The 11765-nt window shown below is 52.9% G+C and overlaps 1 protein-coding gene across 2 annotated transcripts in view; it reads left to right on the top strand.

The window, feature by feature from the left end:
• Positions 1-11765, top strand: part of LINGO1 (leucine rich repeat and Ig domain containing 1) — a 206509-nt gene that overhangs the window by 182887 nt on the left and 11857 nt on the right. The window lies entirely within an intron of this gene.

The raw sequence follows: 11765 nt of genomic DNA, 5'->3' as shown, positions 1-11765 counted from the left end.
TGGACGTGGACAGACATGGGGAGTGCCAGCTCTCCCCAAGTCTTATCTGCTGTATGCTACTTTCTATGTAGAGTCCTCAGGGTAGGAGGCCCTTCTGGGGCAGCCTGGAGACACCCCAAACTGAGCCCGCCACCCATCTGTATCAGCCCGGGCACTAGTTCGTGCTCTGGGTCTATCCTCTCTGCCCAGGGTCCTTTGCCAGGGGCCTCGTGGATCCCACTGCCCTTGAGCTGATGAGGAGAGCCATACAGTAGCCTCCACATGGACCATACCAGTCAAACCAAATCTAAATGCTCCCATCTCAACCTTGGAGAGGGTTGCCCAGGGCAACAGAGTGACACGTTAGTGGTTGGTTGTCAATTTCCTAGAAAGAATCCGGTCTGAAAAGCTAACATCAGCTCAGTCAGCAGACCCCGTACTCACTATGCCTCGTGTCTGTGGGCAGGGAGGGCATGAGGCAGGGACGCCAGGCCTCCTCTCCACTCTATGTTGGGGCTTCCTCTTATGGACAGCTCCCACTTAAGACCATTCATCCTCCGGCTAGGAGAAGTCTATGGCAGGGTCAGGCACAGACCAAGAGAGCAATAGAGAGGTCAGGCCTCAGCATCTGGAAGCTGCCAGGATGCAGCACATCTGGTGGGCTCCCACCTCCAAACCGAGGCCTGGGAGTGAGCAGCGCGTCTGGTGACATAGCCTGGAATCAGCACTCTTCATTCATTCATTCATTCATTCATTCATTCACTCAGACATGACTGCTGTGGCTCTGCTCCCAGCTTGGCTGATGTCTAAGGCCATAGTCAGCCTTGCCCCAACCTGTTCCCTCAACCACTGCCCTGGTTCTGGACAAGGCGTAAGCCCTCTGGTGACCTCCTACAGGACTCAGTGGCGATCCCTGGAGCTAAAACAGGTGGTTAGGAGGTTGTGAGGTTCAAGTTGCAGTCTGAGTTCAGGTTCTAATCCTGTTACTCACCAGTCAGGTAGGATTTTATCCTCCCGGCCTCAGTTCCTCCCCTGCAGAATAAAGATACTTGGTTTTGGGGGTTCTTTAAAAGTCAGGTCTCGCTGTGTAGCCCTACCTGACCCGAAACTCACAGGTCACCTGCCTCTGCCTCCTGAACGCTGCGTTAAAGATGTGTGCCACCATGCCTAGCCTCGATCTTACTGCTTTTGCTGGGGAGAAGGATCAAATGAGGAAGAGATACATTGTTGACTGGTGTCGCGGTGGCAATGGCTGGTCAGCCTCCAAGTGACAGGACCAGGGCTTGCTTCCAGACTCTCCAAGCCACACAGGGCTTCTCAGCAATGCAGGGACAAGAGAACTCAATGGGAAACCAGAGAGGCTGGGGTGTGCAAGCTCCTCAGCACATAAGTGACCTGCACCCAATAAGAGGCTAGTCATGTTGTATTAGGCTTCAAGATTCATGCAGACCTGCCGTCTCCTGAGAGAGACAGAACCAAGGCTCTCTGCTACCCAGTTTGCAGGCTGGTTTGGTACGCCTTCCTTCCTCTCCAAGAGGGTGCATACGGAATTGTCACATGATCTCTGGGCTCAGGTGCAACTGAGAGTAACAGGGCCAAGGAGCTAATTTACTCCTGGCTGCTGGGACAGAAATGGTTCTCACAGAAACTAAGGGACATGAGAAAATTCTTAGGTCGTTTTCAAGTTGGAAAGACTCAGTTTGGGAGACGAGTGCCCAGGGTCATAGGGCAAGGTTGATCATCTGGGAGCTAGAAGGCTGGAGGGTTTTAGCTGATGTCAACCAGAGGGCAGTGAACTACACTACTGCCATAAGCTTTGCTAGGTAGGGCTCAGAGGGGTATCCTGGAATGCCAGGCTGGGGAATCTACTTCTTCATGCCCAGCAGCCTCTGGAGGGGACACATGAACAGCAGAGACGCCCACACACACCCACACCAAGGACCCACAGGCACTGGCCTGGAACCTGACCCCAGAGGCAGACAGAATCAAAGTCTTTCAGGCCACATCCATCCTGCCACAGTCCTGGGGTCCTGACCTGGACCTATGACTCTGCTAGGATGTCCTGCCATCCCAAGTGTCACAGGTCACTGCACCCAGAGCACCTTTCCACCTGGGACCAAGGGAAGAAGTTGTAAGAAGCTACTAGGGAAGAGAGGACAAGATCTGGAATCCTGAGGGTCTACCCATTTTCCAAGGGACAGAACCAAAGTCACTTCCAGGAGCAGGGCATGAAAGAGAGAAAGATGATGGGCCAAACCCTAATAAAGCAAATGGACTGAGCCAAGCTGGCACCCAGGAGGTGAGCACTGCATGGGCTCCCCTTTTCTGTTTGCCCCTGATATGTCAGGTTGAGGCTCAGAAAGGGAGAGTAACTCACCAGAGTTGCACAGCAGAGGCAGGTGGATCACACAGGCTTTACGGTCAGGCTGACCCTGGTTCAAATCCCATCACCACTGAGACCCCTGCACAAAACAAGTTTCAGATTCCGATTCTCAGGGTGTCTGGAAATATTAAAGACCGTGTTGTGTGAGTTGGGGTACACTGGTGACTGCTGTGATCAGATGATGGGTGAGCAGGGGACTGGGCTGAATCCAGAAGTGGGGGTGTCAGAGACTTTGTAGGACCTGGTGGGGACCCAGAAGCATCTGGTCTCCACATGGGGTCCATTGGAAGCCAATCCTGGCCACCCCCTCCACATGGTTCCTGGAGGCCTCAGTGGGGAGGTAAGAACAGACCTGGTCGCCTATCTCTCTGCTTAGGATAGACCAGCCATACCCAAGGCCCTGAAGGACGGGACCACCCACGTGAGTACTGAGGAGAAAGGGCTGCAGACAACAAAGGGAAGAAGCAGGATAGACCTTTGGCTGATGTTGGGGTCCCTGTGGCACAAGAGAAGGGCAGAGGCAGGAGGTGTTGTTCCTCTCGTAGAATGTTTATGCAGCATGCACAAGGTTCCATCCCTGGTATCACAAATAAGTGTGGTGGTACATGCCTGTTATCCTAGGCGTAGATACCGGAGGACTAGAGTTCAAGGGCACTCTCAGCTATGTAGCGAGTTCAAGGGCAGCCTGTGGGGGAAATGAAAAAACAAACAAACAACAACAACAAAAAACAACCAAACCAATCACGCCGAGGAGTGAATATCCTCCTAAGGGAACAGCCCACACTGGGCTGAAAGTTCCTCCCCAAATCCTAGCCCCTCTTAGGAAATCCCCAGCGCCAGCCCCCTTCCTAGTGTGTTGACTGGAGTCTCATCCCTTCATTCTGAGTCCCAAGGGAAATGAATCTGACTGGCCACTCACCAGCCAGTGTAAGGTAACTCCTCTCTTATCCAATTAGATGTGGCTAAGGAGTTGCAGAGGCCAAATTTGGGTAAAGAAGTCACAGAAGGGGGTGGGGGTGGGGAGATAGAGTTTCCTGTTTCTTCACCACTACCCCGCCCCCCAAAAAAACTTAGTGGTTTGGGAGCAGAACCATTTATTGATAGTCCCCTTCTGGAACTAGTGCAGCCCTTGGGGGTGGACAGCAGCTCTCTCTGTCCTGCGGGACGTCTGTCTACCACGGCTTGAGCGGGGCTAAATGACCCAAGGTGGTTTGGAACCACGTCTGTTGCCTTATCAGGAGAGGTTGGAAAGGCCAGAGACAACTCCCTTCTGTTTCCACACGGTCTGTCAGCCTAGCATAACATCTTCTTGGAGGCTCACCTCTACTGCAGTGTAACAGAAGCCACCGAGCATCTTGAGGCCTGGGCCAGAATGTTCCTCAAGAGCATCTGGGCTCCTTCTGTTGTCTGGGCGCATCACAGGCTCCTCAGCTTCAAAGGGAGGAGAGAATCTAGCGCTTGACAGGAGGATCTGCCCACTCATACTAGAGGACATGAAAAGGGCCACAGACTCATGGAAGTCACCCTCCACAGCAGTGGTTCTCAGCCTTCCTAATGCTGTGGCCCTTTAATACAGCTTCTCATGTTGTGGTGATCTCCGCCCCACCCCCCCCAACCATAGAATCATTATCTTTGCTACTTCATAACTGTAAATGTGCTACTGTTATAAGTTATAATGTAAACATTTTTGGAGATAGAAATTTGATGGGGGGGGTCGCGACCCACAGGTTGAGAACCCCTGCTCTGCAGGCGCCTCTGTAGTCCTTTTGTCTTTGGCAGGTGCATCCATTGATGTACAGGCCTCTAAATTTGCTCAGGAGCAGGGTCCTACCAAGATGGACTGGCTTTGCTGTGCCCTCATACAGTATCCTCTCTGTGGCAGGCTGTGGCAGAGGCAGTAGTGGTGATCCTGATGGCTACAGTTTGGCAGCGGTTGTGCTGGGGGCTAGGCTACGAGCCATCCCTGCACTCTCTTCTTTAAACCTGCCCCCCGCCCCATGAAGAACTTCTAACACATTCCCCTGGAGGGTCAGGAGGTAGAAGAGATGCCTAGGCCCGTCTCCAGGTAGGTTTGGAAGCCAGAACTCGTGTTGAACCACTTCCCGTCCATGAAGTGGACACGGACAGCACACTGCCTCCTTCAGTTTCTTCCTCGTGGATGAATGAGGTGCCAATGGCAAGCATGCTATGGTGTGGGTAGGTGAGCACAGTGGGTGTGTGATCACCCGTGGTCAAGATCAATTGACTGACTAGTCAATTCTCCTGGGCCACCTGGCACCTCTGTAGGGTGTAGGACTCTGATCAGAATACGAGACATAAGGTTTAACAGCTGTTCTAAGGGCCTAGCAATCTGGCCTTGGCATCTGCTAGTAGCTGGGGACACAGTGGCCATGCAGTATAGTCCTAGGTGCTCAGCCTGCAATGGGATTTATGGCCTCCTGTTATGGCACAGTCTGTATCCCCAACCCTGGCTGTTACTGTGCAGGGAGGGCTGGGGAGGCCTCTGCAACACAGAGACTAAGGACGGCCCTAGTACAATCCCAGACCCCTCTCTTTGCCTTAGCACCTTTGAGTCCAGCCCCCGTGCCACCCAGGACACCAGCGGTGAGCACAGCCTGGTTCTCATTCCACACTCACCGGCTCCAGCCTTGTTCCCCGGGCCCTCTGTAACTGTGGGGACACCTTCCTGGCAATGGCATTGCAGAATATGCCAGAGAACCAGAGAAAGAGAAAGCCAGGCAGGAGTGAAGACAGGGGCCTCCTCTCTGGGACTATCCCTCGCCCATTGTACAGAGCCCGGGGCTGATCAACACTAAAGCAGTGGTTGACCTGTTTTGACAGTGAGGAACCAAAGTCTCAGAGGGACCCGGCCACTGCCCAGGGCTGCACAGTGGCACCGTGATGCTTCCGAAAGCATAAAATGTTCCGCATTCCCATTGTGTAGATGAGGTACGGCAAGTGAGGCGACTGGCCTGAGGTCACAAAGTAACTCGCTCAGCAATATGCTTTGACTCAAGCTGAACCAGGAAGCGGGCCCCAAGGAGGCCACCACCACAGTCCTCAGAAAACTTTCCCATGGGACGCACAAGGTCGGGCGCGTGAGGGAGGGGGCAGCTGGAGGCCCTGACTTTGTTCTGACTCTCAGACATTTACATAGCTCGTTAAAAAAATATGGCGTCGTAAAGAGAGACATGGGCACAGTAAAGCTTGGCCCTCCATTACCTGCCAGCTCCACAGCTTCGTAAGGGACACTCCAAGGACACAAGAAATACAGCTGCATGGAAACGAAGCTGCACCCACAGCAGCACCCAGTGCTGGAGGGCGAAGCAGGCCAGGTGTTGTCTCTCCTGTGCCCCTGCCCATGGTCCAGCAGGAGAAATGGACATGCTTTGTGGAGTGACTTTGCACAACTTCCTGAACACCTCTGAACTTATCTTTCCCAAGAGCCTGAGAGAAGCCAACACCATCTGTGCCTTCCGCCCCCTTTCCAGCTTCCTCCCTGACCTCAGCGAGGTCCAATCATGCTCCAGCCTGGCCTGGCTATGATGGCAGACGCAACAATTACAACCTCTCATTAGAAGGACTACGCCTGGCCCATCAATCTCCATCTGCAGGGTGGCATGCTACCCCGACAGTCACCTGGAATGACAGACCGAGAGCTACGGCCCCTCCACCTGCCCCTAGCCCTGCCACCCCCTTCTGGCCCATTTCCCACACTGCCTCAAATGCTGCTCAGCACAGAGGCCTCTTTTCTTAAAAGCCCCTCACAGTGCCTTGGAAGTCTCCTTACCCACTCCTGTGTCCTTCCTCCAAAACCTGCCAACCATCCGCCACCTGGGGATGTCCCACCCCTCTGTCTCTCTTTCTTCTCTGTACAGCTGAGGTGGGGGGCGGGGGCAGATGGGCTCAGCTCTGAGAAGCAGCTAGGCTCTTCTGGCCTCTTGTGAGAGCAGGTAGAGGCCCAGCAAAAGCAGGATGGGTAACAGGTCCTACAGCCAGAGCCAGGGCCGGGACCTGGCTGGCCATGAGCCAGGAGGGCAGCTGTTGCCTTTCTTGTGTGGGGTGGCTGAAAAGGACAGTAACACTGCAAGGTTTGATGGGTCCCTGCTGTCACCCAGGCAGGCAGGACTTCTAGGAGTGTGGGTTAAGATGGCTGGGAGAACTGTTCTGGAGTGAAGACACAAGCAGAAGCCATCAGTCGAGCAGGATGGGTTCCCAGGCTCCAGCTGGAACCGGAAATTAGCTTTCCCAGCACACCTGTGGAGGAGCTCCTGGGGAGCGGGGTCTCACCTGGAGACTTCATGTGCAGTCTAGAGTCCCACCAGCGACAGGCTGGGGTACAGTGTCAGGGGATAAAAAACAGGTACCAGCTTTTCAAAGGGTCCCAGACCCTCAGCTACAAGTCCCCAGGTTTAAAATGAAAATCTATTTGAAAGCTTCTTCCTTGCTTTCTGAGATCTCCCAGGGTTAAATCAGAATCCTCCCTCCTATTGGCATGTGATATTCCCGTGGAGAGAAGGGAGGACAGGTATGAGGTGATGGTTGGGGAAGCTGAGGCAGAATGCTTGGCAGAGCATTGCCTGGGCAATGGGGAGCTGTAGTACATTCTTGAACATTAGAGTGACACATCTCACAGCTTACGGGGGGGAAAGTATTGGAGAAATACATGAGTATGCATACCTCTGCACACACATACACGCCACCCCAGCAAGCATGCGTGCATACCAAAGAATTCAACATCAGTACAGCCCACAGTGACAGGACAGTAGATCACATCCACACAAAATCTTACACACACACATACACTTGCATACATGGTAGCCTCAGCCTGGAGCCTCCTCATTGTACCCTCAGAGCCTAGGACAACCAATGAGTGCATTCTGAGCACTGTCTCCTAGGCAACCAGCTTGAGTTGCCTGGCTATGCTAGGAGGGGCTAGGGAGGGGACATGGGGACCCCATACATATATATTGCCTTTTGGACCTGTGTGCTTTGGCCCTTGTTCCTAAAAGGTTGGGATGCCGTGGGCTAGAGTGATAATGGCTTAGGAGCACCCAGGTGAAAATGAATTGCAATGATGCTGATCTCTCTAGATGAGGTTGGAACAGGTGAGCATCCTGGCCAGAGAAACCATGTGGCTGACTCTGTCCTGACTGCATGTACCTGTGCATTCGTGCGCTCCCCCCCCCCTCTCTCTCTCTCTCTCTCTTTCTCTCAATTTTATTTATTTATTTTTCAAGACAGGGTTTCTCTGTGTAGCTCTCCTGGGCTCACTTTATAGGCCAGGCTGGCCTTGAACTCACAGAGATCTGCCTGCCTCTGCCTCCCTGAGTGCTGGGATTAAAGGTGTGCACCACCACCACCCAGACACACACACACACACACACACACACACACACACACACACACTTAATGGCAAGCTTCAGTTCGTGGTCTAGGCCCCTTCCACAAATAAATCCCCTAATATTAGATTTGCCAACATGGGGGCCAGACCTTGAATTTTTGACCCATTGAAACATAACACATCAGGGAGTTGGGCTGAATGTAGGGGCATAAGAACACAGGGTCTGCAGCCAAGAGAGCTGGGTCCAAATCTTGGCTCTGCCACCAGCCAGCTGTGTGACTGTGGCAAGCTGCCCATTCAGCTTGCGAGGAGTGAATTAGATCGTGCCTCCGAGGCCCTTAGAGCTGGGTCTGGCACAGAATAAGTGGCCAATAAATGTTTGCCCCTACTGTTATGATCCATGCAGATTCCCACGCTTTCAGTGCCCAGTCTTTGTTCAAAACATGCAGAGCAATCACGGGCCACTAAAGCAAGAGCCTCATAGGCGCATGACGAGGGTTTGTCCCTGCCACACAGTCAGAGCCCTTCCAACACCAGGTGCCCTACCCAAAGAGGAGATTTGTCCCATTGGGGTGACATGGGACAATCAGCAGTCCTAATTGTCATTTTCCTACTGGGTGAACAAGCTTCCATGCTATCCGTTACATTAAAAGCAAGCATGGCTTCTACCAGGCTCTTGGGCAGGGCTCTGCATGCTGACACATTCTCTATTTCAGGCCCATTGCCTTCAGCTTCTGGAAGATTCTCCTGCTCCTGCCGGAAGGGGAAGTTGTTCCCCACCTATCAGATGAGGCTTTAGACCCTCCTATTCTAATCCAATCTGGCTTCGTACACCTTCCCAGGACAAAATATGTCTGTACGCATCCTGTATGGTACATAGAGCCAGGGGCTAGCTCAACCCAGCTGTCATTCCTGTGTGACGCCTTGGTGAGTGACGCCTTCTGGGCTTTTCCCCATTTGGAAAATGGGATGTTGCTTGCTGCGCTGGAACCGTTTCCCCCACCGAGGACCTACTTCCACCAGTCACCGAGGGCACAGGGGACAGTACAAACAGTACAATGAGTAGGGTCCTTACCCCTGGGACGCTTGGGGGTGGGGGTGGGGCGGATGGAGCAAGGCAGGAGCAACCAGTGCCTCATGGGAAACATATAGAAAAATGTAGGGAGTGGGCTGGGAAAATAGTTGAGTTGGTAAAGTACTTGCTATGCAATCATGAAGTCCTGATTTTGATCCCCAGAACCCACACAAAAAGCCCAAAAGAACAACACACTTGTAACCCAGACACAGGCTGATCCCTTGTCTAATTAGTGAGACTCAAGCCAATGAAGACATTGTCTCAAAAAAATGAGGTCATGGCTCCTGAGGAATGACGCTTAAAGTTGACCTCTGTCCTACACACACACACACACACACACACACACACACACACACACACACACACACACACACCACTCATCATCAAGAGAGACATGAGTACCAAGCCTTGTGAGAATTCACACAGGAGCAGTCTGTGGGTCACACACAGTACTCTGTGGGCTGTCAGTCAGCTATCGATTGGGACCACAGTCCATGGGAAAGACCATAACTCCTGTCTGAGTGCCTTGTACACAGACTGCACCCCACCCCTTTCCTCTGCTGCTGCTACCTTCTGGAGACACAAACCCAAAGGAGTTTTCCACAATGGTCAGTCCCCTGCCCCTCCTTTCTCGTCCTGTGTCACTCAGGGGGACAGGCAAGCAGCAGCCCCCCACCCCTTTATCACAGCAGGATCTGCCCTCAGATCTGCTTTACATAATTGGCTTCTGGTGAGATCGGTTGGAAGTGATTTGGCACATCAGCTTAAGCCTCGCTCTGCACTAATCTGCAGGCACCCTGAGGCACATTACCGCTCCTCTCAGCAGAAAAAAGAAATGAAGATCACGGCTCCCCCTTATGGGACTGTTGGCAAACTTAGAATGCCATGCCCAGGAAAAGTACCAGGCTTGTGAGATGTGCCCAGTAGGTGCCAGCTGCTGCCCTACAGTGGGCCCTTCAGGAAATGGAGTAAGAGCCATGGGGCCACTCCATCTGTTAACTACCAGGGCTGCCTGTGTCCCCTTACTACCTGACTGCTAGAACAACAGCCCGATTGAGTGGGGGTAGGGTAGGAGGGGGTTCCTGCTGAACAGCGGCTGGGTAAGCGAATGGGGGCAGAGGTGTGCTTCCTTTCTTTCCCCTTGACTTAGCTTATGGCTGCACAGAGCTCAAGTCACCTGTCCCTCTTTGTAGAGGTGGCTTGCTCAGCTGTCCTGTCAGGGGATGCATGACTGAGCGTGTGACCCTGAGATGGCAGCCTCCACTTCCCAAGCCCCCAGGGACAACTCACCAGCCTCCGTGTTTAGCTGTAGACTCCCAGAGGGAACTGTAGAGACAGGATTAGGTCAAGTATCTACCGTTGGTCCAACCAGCCAGGACAGGACCAGGAAGCAGGGAAGGCATCCTCTTCTGGGCTGTGGAAGGACGAAGTATGCAGGTGGATGGAATGAAGGTGATACACACACACATACACACACACACACACACACACACACACACACAGGTGGCTAGCCTCCAGCTGCCTGTTGAAGTCACAGGCAGCTCCTGCAGCTCAAGAGCTCCGCAGTTCCTTGGAGTGTGCAGACAAGGTTCACAGCCAGTGTTAGCCCCTTTCCCATGCCTGGTCCCTCACTGCAGACATCTGCTCCTCTGCTCTCACTCAGGCCACAAGGCTCGCTCTCATTACCTAAATCAGTGTTACCCAGGTGGCTCTAGAACACGTGGGGGAGCCCAGCCCAGCCAGATCAGAGCACCAGCTGAGGACCCTTTTCCACGACATCAGCATACAAGGCATGCAATCCGATCATAGTGGGAAGTCAGCCCAAGCCATGGGAACTTCCATGCAGCAAAGGAGACGCAGCATCAGTTCTGAGCCCATCGCTGTGCATTTGTCAGCAGTAGAGGCCAGTTAGGTCTCTGTGGTCCTCCTCCTGTCCTGATCACCTGGCTCCCATTCCTTTGCTGGAGAAATAGACTGGGCAGCTCTTGCTCTGACAGAGATGTGCCTCCCCACTCGCGATCACTTGGGATGAGTAGTGAACTGCTATCTGATAGGAGCCCCTGGCCAAGACTTGCCTCGCATATAAGAGGGTACCTGATCCACACAGAACTGGTCACATCCACGTGTCCTTGCTGTTAACAATCACCTTGCTGCTTGAACCGCTGATAGCGATCAGAACCCTTCCCTGGGATGTTTAAGTTCGGTTCGGTCAAAGGGGAGGCTGAGGAAGGTGTGTGAATCATACATTAAGTCCTGCTTCCAACTACTGTACCAACCAAGGACAATACATGCAGTAAACCTAGAACCCCTATCCAGATCTAGCCAATGGACGGCACATTCTCCACAGTTGTGTGCGGAGCAGGGACTGACTCAAGACATGAACTCTGGTGCGCACTATTTGACTACTTCCCCTTGGTGGGGAGACCTGTGACACCCAGAGGAAGAGTAAGCAGGCTACCAGGAAGGGACCTGGTAGGCTGTGATCTTATAGTGAGAGACAAGGCCCCCTTTTGTCACAGACCTAGGGGAGGGGAATAGGATGAAAAAGGAAGGGAGGGGGAACAGGAAGATACAAGTGAGGGGGATAACAAATGAGATGTAATCTGAATAAATTACTTAAATAAAAATTTAAAAAGGAAAAAGAAAAACAACAACAACAAAAAAGTCCTGCCTCCAATTCAGACTCCTGGAGGAGCAGAGGCCAGCAAAGGAGTGCTGAAACACTGGTTCTGTTTTCCTCTGCAGTCCCTTGAGCCTGGCTCTCAGTGGGCTTCAGGTCTGTAGGCCACAGCAGAATTCCTGGCTTTGTGCGCACGCGCACACGCGCGCACACACACACACACACACACACACACACACAAGAGAGAAAGAGAGAGAGAGGAAAAGGAACGTGATGAATGAAAAAACAAAACAAGAAAGCAGGCACACCTGTAATCCTGGCACTCGGGAGGCAGAAGCAGGTGGATCGCTGTGAGTTTGAGGTC

This window comes from Acomys minous (assembly GCF_964271855.1).
Source record: "Acomys minous genome assembly, chromosome: 5".
NCBI lineage: Eukaryota > Metazoa > Chordata > Mammalia > Rodentia > Muridae > Acomys > Acomys minous.
The sequence above is the reverse complement of the archived record's forward strand: the minus strand, read 5'-3'. Positions and strand labels throughout refer to the sequence as shown.